We start from the raw sequence: 14,021 nt of genomic DNA on the forward strand, positions 1-14,021 counted from the left end.
TTTTGCTTTGTTTTGTTTTGTTTTTTTAAGTAATGTCTACACCCAACATAGGATCTCACAATCCTGAGATCCAGAATCGCATCCTCTACTGACTGAGCCAGCCAGGTGCCCTTGTTTTTCTTTTAAGTTTTTAAAATCTAGTTAGTTAACACATAGTATAATATTGGTTTTAGGACAGAATTTAGTGATTCATCACTATATATGTATGTATTATATATATATATATATATATATATATATATATATATATATACACCCTTTTATGATTCATCACTTATATATAATATCCAGTGTTCATCACAAGTGCCTATCACTCACTTAGCCCATCCTCTACCCACCTTCCCTCCGGCAACCCAGTTTATCCTCTATAGTTAACAGCCTCTTATGATTCTCCTCCCCCTCTATTTTCCCCTTACCCTATGTTCATCTTGTTTTGTTTCTTAAATTCTACATATAATTGAAATCATATGGTATCTATCTTTCTCTGATGTACTTATTTCCTGCTGAAATGAACAGGTTCTCATTCTTCCTATTCTATTGGTATTGTCATCATATCTTATTAAAGCCTTGAAGTTGTCACTGAATCATCTGTGTCTCTTTTGTCCCCTAAATTTATTCACCACATCAAGGATCTTTCTTCTTAATTCTCACTGATATTGTCAATTATAGATTCTTGTTTTTCAAGTTATATATTGCTATGACTTATTAATTTGTCTTATGTTTCATTTTATTTTTTTCTCTCTTCAAGGTAATTTTATACCTAGCTTTCAGTTTAAAATCTATTACTATTTCTTTCTCTTTTTATTGCCATCACATACAGATAGAAAAGTACATGAATCACAGGCACTCAGCCTGATGAAATTTCACAGACTGAACATACTTTCATGTAATAACACCAACAAATTAGTACCTTAAAAAAGTCACATTTATGATCATGTTTTTTTGCTCTAAAAAACAATTAATTCAAGGAATTTGGTCCTTATTAGTTTCCTGAACAGTGGAATAGAGATAAATTGACACTGCATCTCCCACTGCTTGCCACATATAGCTTGGTTTTGGAGACATTTTTTTCTTTACCTCATACTCCCTTTTTTGTCCCATACTGCTCCTACTTCTTGAAATACATTTCCCGTTTGACTTTTTATAATCTAAATTCTGGTCATTTTCCAGCCCTATCTCAAATCTTGCCATTTCTAGGAAACTTTGTGGGCTTTGTCCAGCCTTCATTGCTTTTTAAATTTCTCTTCAAAAATTCTTTAATTAGTTAATTAATTTTTTGAATAGGCAATATCAATGTTTACTTAGCACAAAATTCAAATGTATAAAAGCGTATATAATGATAAGTCCTTCTCTCATTCCAGTGCCTCAGCCACTATGTATTCTTTAGGAAATAATTTTGTGCTTAAAAGGAAAATTAATTTCTATCCTTCTTCCTCCTTGTTATAGCATGTAAACACACCAAGTTCTTTATCTCAGTTTTTTCAGTTAGTAGTTTTTAATGATAGGTCCAGAATGATACACAAAAGATTTTCTTAGTTTTTGTTAGGGCTGAATGATATTCCACTGTTGGACACTGAACAGTTCACATAGACTATGATTTGAGTGGCACTCCCTGGAATTGTTATTATTATCAGGTGCAGCAGCCTTGATTGTAATTAACCTAGTCAGTTCTTTTTGATGGATATTTCTGGTTTCTTTTGTTGTTATCTCAAACACTATTGAAATGAATAGTCTAATATTAATGTCACTTGACATCTTTGGGAAAATTGTAGGATATCATTCCCTTAATTCCTAAAATATTTGTAATCTTTAACAACTTAACCGTTAGACATAGTCTTAATTTATTATGGAATTGTTTTTAAAATTTAAATAAGCCCTTTAAATAAACCTGAAATCAAAGGTTTAGGTAAAATATTAAGGCTAAAGATTCAAATTTGAGAGTCAATTGCTTAAAGGTGATAGATGAAATTCACGGACTGAACATCAACAGAAAAGCAGAGTCAAGGACAAAGGAGGAAGAGCGGTCAAACAAAGGGCAGAGATTAAGTAAGCAAATAAAAGAGGTTTGGCAGAGAAATAGATGCCAGGATGAAAAAGAAGATATTTGCAACACCAAAAGGCAGAGGAAGATGTGAAAACTGCAAAAAAGTCATTAGTGGAATTTGGGGGTAATGTCAGTTTAGTGAAGCAGTACCTCAGAAGCTCCTACCACCAATAACTAATTAAAAGAACAAAACACTGTTTTTAAGAAAAAACAAAAATTTAAACATATCATCAGCAAATAAGGAATACCAACTGTATGCCACAACTTTCACAGCATGGTTTCAAAGAAAAAAAAGAGAAAATTCTGGTGTTCTAGATACTATGGCAATGTGCCCAACACTACCCCAATCTCCAGAAGACATTCTAAGGAATAAGAGTTAACAGAAACCTGAGAATACACAATGAATACTCCAACATGAAAAGAAGCAGGCCAACCCAGGAAAAATTCAAGAAAATATCTAAAGAAAGAAGCCTCTCTGTACCAGGACAGGACCTTAGAAAATGCAGAGAGGGCAGCCTTGGCTTGCCATTTTCTAGGGCTTTGTGAAAAACTGGTGGATGAAATTAAATCCAGGAGTACAGGATAATTAGTGAAATTTCATAAGAGACGATATATCTCGGGTCCCCCAACAAGGCCAAACTCAGCCCCAGCCAATGTTTCCATACCACCTCCATGCTCACACAACAAAGAAACCAAAATTAAAAGTAATACCCAGCTTTCTGGTACAGATAAGATGGCAGAGATCATTTTTCCCAGTTCCACTGGACAAAACACAAGTATAAACACTAGAAACAACACAAGAGACTACCAAAGAAGAACTCTGAAAGGTAGATAGTAGGCAGCCTCCTATACATGCACCCCAATGTTTATGGAGGCGTTTTCAACAACAGCCAAAGTATGGAAAGAGCCCAAATGTCCATCAACTGATGAATGGATAAAGAAGATGCAGTATAGATATATAATGGAATATCACTTGGAGGTCAAAAAGAATGAAATCTCGCCATTTGCAACAACATGGATGGAACGAGAGTATATTGTGCTAAACAAAATAAGTCAGTCAGAGAAAGACAAATATCATAAGATTTCACTCATATGTGGAATTTAGGATACAAAACAGATGAACATCAGAGAAGGGAAGCAAAAATAATATAAAAACAGAGAGGGAGATAAACCATAAGAGATGCTTAAATACAAAGAACAAACTGAGGATTGTTGGAGGGGTGTTGGGTGGGGGGATGGGCTAAATGGGCAAGAAGCATTAAGGAGGACACTTGTTGGGATGAGCACTGGGTGTTATACATAAGGGATGAATCACCAAATTCTATTCCTGAAATCATTATCACAGTATATGTTAACTAACTTGGATTTAAATTAAAAATAATAGGAAAGAATGAAAGAACGAAAGAAAGAAAGAAAGAAAGAAAGAAAGAAAGAAAGAAAGAAAGAAAGAAAAGGCAAGGCAAGGGAGGAAAGGAAGAGGAAGAGGAAGAGGAAGAGGAAGAGGAAGAGGAAGAGGAAGGGGAAGGGGAAGGAGGCAGCCTGCTTTGGTCCTAGGACTAGAAGAACAGCATGAAGGCAGTATCTCATGTTCTCCTCACCCAAGAGGAAGTCACCCAGACCCAACTTTTCCCAACCTCCAGTCTAGAAACAAAAGACAGTCCATATTTGTAGGCTAACTCCCCTAGGATCCAATAGGAGTCCCTGTGACAACAAACAGAGAGTCAGGCACCACCAGAAAGAGAAATCATTTATGAGTCTCACCAAAAATAAACAGCCAGGGCAAGCACTCTCCTTACCTGCTAAGCCTGAGAATCCGCTTTTCCACCAAGAGAAACTGAATGAGGCAAGAAGAACCAGCAACAGAGACCCAGCTATCAGGTCAGGAAACCTTTGTCCTCACAGGTCTGGGGGTCTCCTTCCGCACCCAGAGACACCAGAACTGGAGAGCAGAACTAACAAAAGGAACCAAGCTGAAGCTGCTGCTCTCCAAGAATTTCTTCCCCTGCCCAGAGACATCAGGACAGCTAGGGGGCACAGTAAGGAAATTCTACCTTAGCCCTTTTCTACCAATAGATACCTAGTAGTTCAACCTAAGAAAAACACCTTCTACTCTGTCAAGCAGCACCAGCAGGAACCAGTGGGAGCCCTAATGATACAAGACAAAGCAAACTAAAATAACAGCACAATGACTCTGAAACTTAACTGTCATTGAAACCACAACCCATAAAAAGAGCCCAAGAGACCTGCATGCTAAACCTAAAGAGGGACTTCCTGTGAAAATAAAACATTGAAACAGACCCCAGAGACTCCTCAAATAATAGATAAAATACCTAAGATTCAATTGAAAATCACCTCTCACACCAAGAACCAAGAAAAATCATAACTTCGATGAGAAAAGACAATCAACTAACGCCAACATTGAGATGAATTAGATGTTGGAATTATGAGAAAAGGGTTTTAAATCAGCCAACTTAAAAATGCTTCATCAATTATAAATTATCCTAAAAACAAATGTAAAAAATTGAAAATCTAGGCAAAGAAACAGAAGTTATAAAAATAACCAGATGGCAACTATAGAGCTAAAAATGCAGAGCAGGAATATAAACCTTACTAGATACAAGCTCAATAGAAGAGTGGAGATGACAGAGGATACAATCAGTGAATGTAAGCACAGAGCAATAGAATTCAACTAATCCAAAAAAAACAGAGAAAATGGATGAACAAAAAGAATAAAGCCTTGGGACAATAAGAAAAGATCCAACATTTGTATCATCTGAGCTCTAGAGGAGAGGAGAGAGTGAGGTGGAAAAACTATTCAAACAAATATGTCCATCTTGGGGAATAAGATAGTATAGAGTTACAGAAATCAAGACAGTTGTGATCTTGGTAGAGGATAAACAACAGATCAGTGGAACAGAATAGAGAACCCAGAAAAAGACCCACACAATTATGCTCAACTGCTTCTTAACAAAGATCCAAAAACAATTCAATGGTACTGGAGCAGCTGAATATCTCTACAGGCCAAGAAAAAAAAAGGGAGAGAGGGGAAGAGAGAGAGAGAGAGAGAGAGAGAGAGGGAGCAAGAGAGAGACAGAGAGAAAACCTTGACCTAACACCTTACACAAAAATTAACTCAAAAGGATTATGAACTTAAATGTAAACAACTGCAACACTGAAGAAAAAAAAAAAAAGGATATCTTTGGAAATCTTCATGATCTAAAAGCTAAGCAAAGTTCTTAGACTTGACAAAAAAAAAAAAAAAAAAACACCACAACGCATAAAGAAAAATCGATAAATTGGGCCTCATCAAAAGTAGAAACTTTTGCTTGTGAAAGCCCATGTGAAAAGGATAAAAAGACAAGCTATAGACTGGGAGAAAATACTTGCGAACAACATATCTGACAGAAGACTAGTATCCAGAATATATAAATATCTCTCAAATTCAACAGTTAACAACAACAATCTGCCTAGGAAATGAACAGGGGTGCTTGGGTGGTCAGTTGCTTAAGTGTCCAACTCTTGATTTCAGCTCAGGATGAACCATGATCTCATGGATCTCATGTGCTGACAACAGAGAGCCTGCTTGGGATTCTCTCTCCCTCTCTCTCTGCCCCTCCCACACGCTCTCTCTCTCTTTCTCTCTCAGCCTCTCTCTCAAAATAAATAAACTAAGAAAAAAAAAAGAAAAAAGAAAATAAACAAAAGACATATACAAGCATTTCACAGAAAAGGACATAAAAATGGCAAATAAGCACATGAAAAGATATTCAACATAATTAGCCAACAGGAAAATACAATGAAAACTACAATGAGAGGGGCGCCTGGGTGGCTCAGTGGTAAAGCATATGACTCTTGATGTCAGGGTCATGAGTTCAAGCCCCATGCTGGACATAAAGCCTATTAAAAAATAAATTAAATAAAATTATTTTTTAAAAAAATTACAATGAGATATCACTACACACTTATCAGAACGACTAAAATAAAATATAATGACAAGACCAAATGATTGTGGGGATATGAAAAAACGGGATCACTCATTTGTTGCTGGTCAGAAGACAAAATGGTACAGCCAACTCTAGTTTCTGATAAAACTAAACATTAACTATACTATGACCCAGCAATTGCACCCTTGGACATTTATGCCAAAGAAATGAATACATATCTTCACACAAAAACTTGTACACAAATGCTCACAGAAGATTTATTTATAATAGCCAAAAACAGGAATCAGCCCAGAGTTCCTTCAACAAGTGAAAACATACCATGGAATACTACCCACAGTAAAAACTATCCACAGAGGCCACCACTTGGATCAATCTCCAAGAACCCTACTAAATGAAAAAAGCTAATCCCAAAAAGTTCCATTTATCTAACATTCTTGAAATGAAAAAATTCTGGAAAAAGTACAGAGTAGGAGTTGCTTGGATTTATGGCTTGCAGAACAGAGTAGGGAAGTGAGTGTGGTCATAAAAGGGGAACACAAGGGATTCTATCAATGTTGGAACTGTTTGGTACTTTGATGGTAGTAGTGGATGCATGAATCTAGACTAGTAATAAAATTTTATAGAACTTAATATACACACAACAAATGAGTACAATCAAAACTGACTACAGTTAAAAATCCTATTTCTATGAATAGGATTAGTGGAATGTGTCAATGTTAATACTCTGGTTGTCACTTTATACATAGTTTTGCAAAATGCTACCATTGGGGAAAACTGGACAGAATGTACAAGGGATTATTATTTCATATAACTTCATGTTAATATACAATTACCTCAATAGAAATTCCAATATTTAGAAAAGTAATGCTCAGATCTCAAACTATAGGTTGGAGGAAGAACAAGATGGAGAGGGCATCACACATTTAGCTACATTCTTCCAGAATAAGACAGAGCTGCCTAAGTTAACCTTGAGGAAGGTGAAAAAAATCTCAAGCAAAGCCTACGGTTATGCTGTAGCCAAAAATTACAGAGAGAGACAGAGACAGAGGGTGGGGTCAGGTGGGTGGTTACTTTATAGACTGATTTGTAATGTAAGTTCCAACTGGCCAGGGAAGTACTCTGCTCTGTTCCCCCACTGTTATCTCCAGTGCTTAAAACTGTGCCTTGCATATTATTGCATAAAAATATCTTTTTTTTTTTTTTTTATTTTTTTGGGACAGAGAGAGACAGAGCATGAACGGGGGAGGGGCAGAGAGAGAGGGAGACACAGAATCAGAAACAGGCTCCAGGCTCCGAGCCATCAGCCCAGAGCCTGACGCGGGGCTCGAACTCACGGACCGCGAGATCGTGACCTGGCTGAAGTCGGACGCTCAACCGACTGCGCCACCCAGGCGCCCCTTCATAAAAATATCTTAAAAGAATTAGGTGGTTGAGGCTACCCAGCATTGTACTAAGTAGTCCCTACTTTGCAGTCTTCATTCTTTAGGATACTTAATAATACTAGGTATTAATTTTACAACCCTAACCTACAGGTTCAATTTCAAACTCCTTTGCCTGGTAATCAAAGCTGGCCCCAGACAACGTTCTACCCTCAGCAACGATACAACTTCTTACTACTATGATTCCTTAAAAGTCTCTGTGCCTTTGCAGATGTTCCTTCAGTCTAAATGCTTTTCCTCCCTCATGTGCCTGGAGAATTATCCACAACTAAACTTTAAAGTAGTATTCTCTGTGAAGGCTTCTCTGACTATCCCCACAACCACAACCATCCAGGCTGACTTAGTGTTTCCTTTTCTCAGATCTCAGGGTTCATGTATGTATCTGTGATGAATATAACACTTCTCATGGTATATGTTAGCTACTTGTTGAAATACATTTCTCCCATTAAATTATGAGCTACATGGAAATAAGAATATCACATATTTTTCATCCTTATATCATTGGGGCTTAAGTTACTACCTAGAATACAGTAGGCATTCAATTTATTGCAAATAATTATAAGAATTAACATATTTTTTAGATTTGTAAATGAAATTTTAAAATAAGAGTATCTATAATTTAGAGAGTAAGTACAAATCAGACAGGAACAGAATATTATACAAAAGTACATGCATGTTATTAGCAAAGATGTCTACTTTTAAATAGCATCTTTTAAAAAGATGAAAGTAATAGGGGCACCTGGATGGCTCAGTGGGTTGAGTGGCCGACTCTTGATTTGGCTCAGGTCATGATCTCAAGGTTTGTGGGTTCTAACCCCACATCAGGCTCCGCGCTCACAGCTCAAGCCTGCTCGGATCCTCTGTCTCCTTCTCTCTGCCCCTCCCCCACTTGCATGCATGCTCTCTCTCTCTCTCAAAAATAAATGAATATTTTAAAAATTTTTAATTAAAAGTGAGAGTAATGAAACTAATAAACTATTGAATAGGTTTATTTAAATCTGTTTTATTCAGCTTGTTATTGAGAATCAAGTGAGTTACGTTGACTTTTCAATTCACCTTAGTTATTAAACACTTTAAAACAACTATTAAAAATTGCTATATTTTCAAATATTAGAATTCATGTTGTAGTAAAGAAATCTATACATACTTTTAAACAAAAATGGAAGTTATTAAATAGCAAAATATAAAACAGATAACTAGTTACCTTGGTAGGATAATAGAATTCCCAAGTTATTTCTTGTAAGTACAAGGGTATATCCAAGTATTTGTTCTAAAACTTCTCCTGTTTTTCAACTTTTGGCTCCACAACTGGCAATGTTTACATTCTCCGAGTATACAGATGGAAATATGATTTTTATATAGTATACAGAAAGTTTAATCTGTACTGAATATTCTCCTTCAAGTAAGGGCAGCTTATTTTAACAGAGATGATGTCTTCTGGTCAAAAATATTTATTGAATTATTTTCTTTATTTTAACATTGATGAAGAGATTCAAATATACCAAGAAGGTATGCTAATTTTTAAAAATCTGCAAATAAGTAAATAACTGTGTAATAGAAATAGGAAATATCTCATTCGTTCTCCAAGAGATATTTTCACAAGTAGGCAAGAAATTCAACAGTTTGAATTTATAATCCGCGACTAATAAAACCAATCAAAATCAGTATATGGTTCAAATTACTTTATCAGAATATGTTTATTCATTAATAAAAAACTATCAAATAATTAATCAGTTAAAGTACAAATATAATTACCTAATGGTATTTCTTACCTTTCATATGCATCAATACTGACAAAAGTCGGAAACAGTAACTATTTGAACAAAATATTAAGCTGTCTGCAGCAAGACAGAAAGTCACAAAAAGCCAATTTTGCAAGTAAGAAACAGGATTATAAAAAGCAAAAAAACTGACCTCATGTGAATACAAAGTGAGGTGTTTTTTTCATAAGCATTAAACAGTCAGGAATGAATAATCACCAAAGTGTAACTATGAAGACAATGTTATTCATTACCAGTTAATATATGCTGACCTTGGCCATCTTACAGAGTCAGTATTTAAAACACCTCTTATGCTTTATTTGAAAGTGGTGTTTTTAGCTTAATTTAAAATAAAAATTAATTCACCAGAAACAGCACTGGATTGTCCAGACAGCCTCCTGGAACAACATTATTGGATGATACTATTCCACTGAGAAAGAACATCGTACAAGTCCATAAACAAATGAACAATATGCATGTTTTTAAAAGAACTGTTGTTTAATTTTAAAAATGTATTTGAAGTAATTATTTGGGGAGAACAGAATTATTAACAGAATTTTTATTCTTTCCTTTAAAGTATTAATATAAATCAACAACCATTTATTGAATAAACATGGGCGAGAGAGCATTAGGGTACAAAGATAAATAAATTCTGGATTACTGCCTTCAAACAATTTACAGTGTATTAAGAATAAATAGACTTATTCAACATAGTATTGGAAGTCTTAGCCTCTGCAATCAGATAACACAAAGAAATAAAAGGCATCCAAATCAGCCAGGAGGAGGTCAAACTTTCACTCTTTGCAAATGACATGATACTCTATATGGAAAACCCAAAAGATTCCACCAAAAAACTGCAAGAATTGATTCATGAATTCAGCAAAGTTGCAGGATATAAAATCAATGCACAGAAATCAGTTGCATCTTTATACACCAACAATGAAGTTACACCAACAACAAATGTTGTTGAGGATGCGGAGAAAGAGGATCTCTTTTTCATTGTTGGTGGCAATGCAAGCTGGTACAGCCACTCTGGAAAACAGTATGGAGGTTCTTCAAGAAACTAAAAATAGACCTATTCTATGACCCAGCAATTGCACTACTAGGCATTTATCCACAGGATACAGGTGTGCTGTTTCGAAGGGACACATTCACCCCCATGTTTATAGCAGCACTATCAACAATAACCAAAGTAGGGAAAGAGCCCAAATGCCCATCGATGGGTGAATGGATAAAGAAGATATGATATGTATATATATCATATATATATATGAAATCTTGCCATTTGCAACTATATGGATGGAACTGGTGGGTATTATGCTAAGTGAAATTAGTCAGAGAAAGACAAGTATCATATGACTTCACTCATATGAGGACTGTAAGATACAAAACAGATGAACATAAGGGAAGGGAAGCAAAAATAATATAAAAACAGGGAAGGGGACAAAACAGAAGAGACTCAAATATGAAGAAGAAACTGAGGGTTACGGGAGGGATTATAGGAGGGGGGATGGGCTAAATGGGTAAGGGGCACTAAGGAATCTACACTTGAAATAATTGTTGCACTATATGCTAACTAATTTGGATGTAAATTTAAAAAAATAATAAAATGTTTGCTGAATTAAAAAAAAAGAACATGTGACAATACATACACATGTATCACATAATGTACCTTAAACGCACTATGTTATATGTTAAATGACAATGTTATATAGGTCAGTTATACCTCAAGGAAGCTGGTAAAATAATTTTTAATTAAAAACAAAAGAATGTCTCCAACAAGCCTTGAGGGGTATTTAAGAAAAGAGCACAGATACATGTATCTATCTGCAAACATGTATGCAGGAGGCAACTTTGAAAACAGATAGTTCTGGGTGGAAATGTTAACTGTACCATTTAATAGCAGTGTAACTGCATTTTAATTAATCTCCTAGAAACTCAGTTTTCTTATCTTTAAAATGGGGATAGTGATACCTACTTTGCAGGGTTGTTACGAAGCTTAGATGAGATAAAGTATATAATGTGCCTGGCTTCAGAGAGACTTATTAAAAAGCAGTTACTAATAAAGCATGAGAGAGAGAAGGAGAGCACCCCCACAAGATAGAACATGAAGAGCAAGTGATGAAGCAGAGTTATTCTCCAAGAAGAAGTTTAAACATAAGTAAAGTGACAGGCAGGAAAATAAGGGACATGTTTATGAAACATTGCTAATCTGAAGGAAAAGAGGGAACAAAGGTTAAAAAGTTTATGTATATACATAAACTTAATACAATTAAGTATAGCCACATTGCATACTACCTTGTATGGCCTAAATTCTAGAAATGTAACCATTATCTAGATACCTCTTAACCTTTAAACTCTTACAAGGTGATCAATTATTATAAAAGAGCTCAGTGTTCAAATTAAAGCCAAACAATCTTTTTCTCTTCAAAGACAGCAGCAATACAGGAGAAGTCAAAATAATTTCAAAATCCGTATGTGTACTTTCAAATAGGTTCATTAAAGGCATACCATAGCAGAATGGCATCTATTAAAGTTTCATCAGTTATAGTTGAAATGAACTAAGCCAAAGCCAGACAGCCTCTCAGAGAACCCAGATTAGGCTAACCCTGCACCACTGTTTAGAACATGGAAGGAAGAAAAAAAAAGAACATGGAGGAAAATCAGTTCCATTTTTGGCTTCTTTGTATAATTCAATCTTTTCCCAAAAGGCAAGGCCCAATCCCCACTCCTCCTCTATCCTTTCTCTATAGTCATATCTTCCCAAATTATTTTTCTAGAATTCCATTCGGTTTGTAAATAAACTCCTAAATCTGTACACTTCAACTGCTTACCCTATTTGAAATCTGGCTCCCCAAAAATATAGTGTTCACAGGTGGAGGCTACCCTCTCCCTACATTCCACCACCCATATCCATGGGAATTGGGTGGGGGAGGGGCGATAGTGAAAGGATGGGTAACATTATCCTGATTCTTTAGTGCCATTTCCAAATCATTGCTCTTCTAATCTCATTCAAAATTTTCTTCTCCTTATTCAGCTTTACCCCATCTAGCTTTGTTGTCTCCAAATCTTCCTTTCAATCTCCACTTGTCCCCCAATGTTATCCTCTAACCCAACTCTTATCTTCATCCATGGAGATTCTAACCTCTATAGTCTTTCTCTTCTCCAAAGATCCATTCAATCCAGCTTCATTCCAACCATCCACCGCTATTGCCCATAGCCTAAATCCAAAACAGTTTCATCTCTGCAATGGTAAACTGTAATATTCTAGTTCTAGGCCATAAGCTACTATTTATCATTTTTTTGGTACTATTAACTCTTACTATACCTATTCTTCAATCTCAGAGAGATCTCCAGCTGAATTCCCTAATATTGATCAGGACACCCTATATTCTCTCTCTTTAAGGGTGATGCTACTTATTACCCAGAACTAGGGTATTTTTAAGAGTACAATGGCATACTACTCTTTATTATTCTGTGACAACAGATATAAACCTGGACTGTCCCAACACCAAGGCATGAAACCCCCTAACTTCTTTCCCTACACATATTAAATCAAATGACTTCCCCTGATTTTCTTACTATTGCATTTGTCCTAACAACCTCCAGCTCTGATTCAATTCTCCTTCATTTCCCCTAGTCATTTTTTTTCAATGTTTATTTATTTTTTTTGAGAGAGACAGAGACAGAATGTGAGTGGGTTAGGGGCAGAGAGAGAGGGAGACACAGAATCCGAAGCAGGCTCCAGGCTCCGAGCCATCACCACAGAGCCCGAAGCGGGGCTCGAACCCACAAGCTATGAGATCATGACCTGAGCCGAAGTCGGACGCTCAACCGACTGAGCCACCCAGGCGTCCCATGCCTTAGCCATTTCTTTAAAAAGCTTAGCTAACTCTTACCAGTACTTCAGGAGTATGTTCATATTGCCACCTCCAGGCAGGTTTCTTGGCCTCTGCTTTGTTATCAAAGAGCAGTAATGACAGTGTGTCCTATTCATGGTTACATCTTCGTGTACTCAATAAATCTTAAAGTTTTACTTTCTTATGTGCTAATTCTATAATGCATAATATGAAAAATGATTACTTTTATAATTTAATATAGGTTAAATAAGTAAAAAACTACTTCTAAATTAACAGCAATTAAACTAATAAAACTTAGCAGGCATTTTTCTTATTCTAAGTTCCCTAAATGTTAACATTCAATTACTCTGATTTTAGGCTACTATCCTCTGCTAGTGTTTCCATCCTCCTAAATATCCAATAACTTTTGGAATTATATGGAGCATAGGTAAAAACTAAAGGATAAGGAGGAAAAGCAAATATCAGAACATGGGCATCAGTGATTTTATTTGTAAAACTATACAAACATAAATATGTGTGTTTTAAAATATATATATTTTTTTGAAAGTCCAACTTGATGTACATCAAACTGTTAACATTAGCTACTTGTGAAGAGTGAGACCCGGAATAGTAAGATGAATGTCACTTTGTATTTTATGTATTTCTAGTGTGTATTTTTATCATAAGCATGTATTCATTTTATAATATAAACACATATAAGGAAAAGGAAAGATTTCCCAACAAACTTTTTAAGACTGAATATTAAGAACGTAAAAATCAAACTCACAGATGGAATGCTTAATATTAGAAAATATTTCTCTTTTAAATATACTTATTTTATTTAGAAAATGACAAAGGTGCTTACATCATGCTAGCTACTTCTCTGAAAAAGAACCCAATTGTATTCCCACTCATGGAATGCTCTGGTTTCATCTCTGGTCCTTCTCCCAGACTCCTCTGAACCAATTCCTGCTCTAACTGAGCACCTCAACAAT

The 14,021-nt window shown here is 35.6% G+C and overlaps 1 protein-coding gene across 5 annotated transcripts in view; it reads right to left on the reverse strand.

Annotated features, from left to right (window-relative positions):
* Window positions 1-14,021, reverse strand: part of FER (FER tyrosine kinase) — a 439,195-nt gene that overhangs the window by 394,348 nt on the left and 30,826 nt on the right. The gene's annotated exons all lie outside the window — the stretch shown is intronic.

Source organism: Panthera onca, chromosome A1 (genome assembly GCF_046562875.1).
Source record: "Panthera onca isolate mPanOnc1 chromosome A1, mPanOnc1 haplotype 2, whole genome shotgun sequence".
NCBI classification, from domain to species: Eukaryota; Metazoa; Chordata; class Mammalia; order Carnivora; family Felidae; genus Panthera; species Panthera onca.